Here is a 3,640-nt window from a genome sequence, read left to right on the forward strand (position 1 = left end):
TGAAGGAGGTTGGGGGAGATGGTGGAGGAGGTGGAGGAGAGAGTGGAGTAGGTGGGGAGAGGTGGAAGAGGTAGGAGATGGTGGAGGAAGTGGTGGAGGAGGTGGTGGTGGAGGAGGAGATAGTGGAGGTATTTGAGGAGATGGTCAGAAACGTTCTCTCTCTCGCTCTCATGGAAATGTCTGAAACGTTCTCTCTCTCTCTCTCGCTCTCAAAACATGTCCTTGTTGTGAAACATTTTAACGCTTTCAAAGCTATAGCTTTTCCCCGAACTGACCAAATCCGTTGTGAACCACATAAGAAATATGAACTTGTAAGATGAATATAAGAACTTACATGGTGCCTGTCTAATTTTCATATTTCTTAGAGTTTTTTTTCCACTAACAAAGATTATTACCTCATCCATTTTATTGATTGATTTTTTTCCATTTTTATTTTAAGGAATAACTTATCCAGTCTCTTATCTTTTAGGTTTCTAACGGCCAAAACCATTCTGCAGAACGAAACACTCTTTTTGAACGGTTTTGTAAGAGTCTATGTGCTATTCATTACAAACGATAGAATGATGGCGTGTTTTAATGTTTGACCAGTATTAGCTAAATAACAAACCCTTTAAAATTATGACGTCTAGTTTCTTACGACTGCAGCAAAGTATCAGACTCTGAGGTCTTGACATGACCTCTGGCTCAGGAAGCAGTTCAATCAGCTGTATGACTGCATTTAATTAGTTTAATTTAGTTGACATCCCAGTTCAAATTAATTAATTTTACAAACTTAAATAAATTACTGAATACATTATCAATATCTTCATCAATCCTTATCAGGTTTTGGGGGGTCCGTTAAGAGCTTATTTTTGTATGCACTGATGTTCAAGTTTACCATTATGTAAATATTGCTTTGGAAATTATAATTATACTTTATCAGGATAAGTTATTTCATTTTTCATGTCAATGTTGTCAGTTTTGATTAAGATATTGACTTTTAACGATTTACTTTTGATGTATGAAGGATTTACTAGAAGGAGTGCATAATATTTTCATGATGCTGTTGCCAAATTATATTTTGTAAAAATAGGAAAATATACAGGATAAAAACATTATTAGTATTCTGTTCAACTGTGTTTAATATTTTTGGTAGAATCATAGCCTTTTTTTGTCAATTTTATGGAGTTCTGAAACACATACAGTATATGCAATTAGTGTCATAAATAATTGCAAATCCAATGTTATGCCAGGTGATTTTTTGTTGAAATTTCTATTTTTGTTAGTTTGTTCTATTTATCTTGCTACTGCATATAGAATTAAAAATATAAAAATATCAACAAATATTTTTGATAAACCTTAAGCAGTTATTCAGTATTCTTTTAGGGTTTCTTTTAACAATATATCCTTATTTTTTTGGTGGGAAATTTATGTTTTCCAACTTAACTATTCTTTATGACATATTGCCGATCTCGTGCACCCTAATTTATTCTGTGTATTATATAAATTCCTGGTTGTTGTAATTAAATTAAAATGAGATAAACGTGTTCTGTTTCTTCCAGTTTGTCTACCTAAAGGAACCCAGTTTTTACCCCTCAATTGTCACACAGTAACACAGATTCTGTTGGGACACAATTAGTCAAGAACTACACTACCCACAATTCATCAGCATTCGGAATGTTCGGACGGATGACTCATTTGATTGCCAGCTACCTTCAGGTCAAAGTGAGTTCGGCAGACAACCAAAGGTCCCATGGGTGGCCCCCTGGACTGTCTGTCAATTCGTCCGTGCGTCTGTCTCTACGCGAGTGCCCGAAAACGACAAAACCGATTGGTTTACAAAGAAGAAACGAAAAAAACTCAAAAGCTGCTCATTCATTGGCCGACGCTGCAGACAATGTCATCCGGGAGCTCGACATCAGATTAAGCATGGTCTTCCCCCAGGGGGTCAAAGGTCAAGTGATGTATTGTCTCTGAGGGGCTGTGTACATTCTGCAGCCCACACGGGTCCGAGACCGGCGGGACCCTCACAGACAGGTGGGGGGGGGGGTTGGTGGTGGTGCTGACGGTGGGGGGGTGGTGGTGGTGGTGCTGACGGTGGGGGGGTGGTGGTGGTGCTGATGGTGGGGGGGGGGTTGGTGGTGGTGCTGACGGTGGGGGGGTGGTGGTGGTGGTGCTGATGGTGGGGGGTGGTGGTGGTGGTGGGGGACGTGCTAGTGGTAGAAGAGGATGGTGTTGAGGTGGTGGTGGTTACGGTGGGACAGTGGGCGGTTGTTGGTGGGTTGGGGTGGTGCAGTGGTTGGAGGTCATTGTTTGAGGTCCAGTTGGGGGAAGGTGCTTGGTGGTGGAGGTGGGGTTTGGCTTGGGGGTTTAGGGCTCTGGGTGGATTCGAGGGCTGGGTCGCTGGTTGGTTGGGGGATGCACTTGGGGGTGAGTTAGGTTTCGGGTGGTGGTGGTTTTCGGTCGTGGTGTGGCGGGTGCTGGTGGGGGTTTGTGGCTGTTGTGGTAATAGTTGTTAGGCGTGGGTTTGGGTGGGTGGGGTTGACGTGGGGAGGGGTGCAGTCGGGGAAGGAATGTGCGCGTGTTTGATGCCTAGGGTTTGTCCCTCTGTCTCCTCTCTCTCTCTCTCTACCACACACACACACGGTCCGATATAAACCAGGGAGGCCGTCTAACCCAGCTGCACTCAACTGTCCGCAGGAGAACAAAGGAGAGGAATGCAACATCTCTCAAAAGGCGGCATCTGGAGTCTCTCTCTCTCTCTCTCTCTCTCTCTCTCTCCCCCTCTCCCTCTCCCTCCCCCCTCCCCCCCCCCCGTTGTGGTGCAGAGTCCGGTGGAGGCCATCTATCAGCAGTGTCGGGGTAGGGGGGGAAAGCGGTTGTCTCTGCAGTAGTATATTTTTCTGGCAGCGTATTTGGATGCTAATGCCTCTGACCCCCTTGTCCTTGAGGGAGGGGGGGGGGGGGGGGCCGGAGGTGATGGGTTTGTTGGGATGTGATGTTTGGCCGATGTAAATCGGGACGCGTGGTGTACGTTTGTGGAATTCTAACTGATGAAAGCTGGGCTTGAATAGACACAAGCTCGGGAGGTCGAGAGACGAACCTGAGTCGGACCAAAAGGCAAACTGGTAAAAGCCAGTAAAACCCGGTAAATCCAGAACCCATAACTGAGGTCCTCGGTTTGGTGGATTTGCGAAACGTGACAACTCTGCGCGCTGTCGAGGTATTGACAGAATATATCTCAGCCGCGCGTGCCTTGGGCCGTACGTGTTTGCTTTAAGTCCAACAGGTTATCCTACCGTCGTGACCTCTTTGTTTGCTCTTGTAAACTGGGCTTAACACCCCCTCCACACCGTGACCCACTTTCCTTTGTCAACTGTTGCCCACCGCAGTAACGGAAAGACAAATGAAAAATGATTGAGCTCGAGAGTGCCTTTTTGAACTTTCACAAAAAGTACATCCTATCTTTAAAACATGAATATGGTACACTTATTAACACTTTTATTCATTTAAAACGTCCCCCGTCAACGACTTTAAACGCCTCTTTCTTAAAGGGGTGAACATTAAACTCTCTCTTCTTCCTAAGTGACCTCAGTGCGGTGTCAGGGTGGGATTACAGGAACGAGGCGAGAAGTGGTGTGTTATGACAGCGGACCCCGGG

The sequence above is a fragment of the Gadus macrocephalus genome, chromosome 22 (genome assembly GCF_031168955.1).
Source record: "Gadus macrocephalus chromosome 22, ASM3116895v1".
NCBI lineage: Eukaryota > Metazoa > Chordata > Actinopteri > Gadiformes > Gadidae > Gadus > Gadus macrocephalus.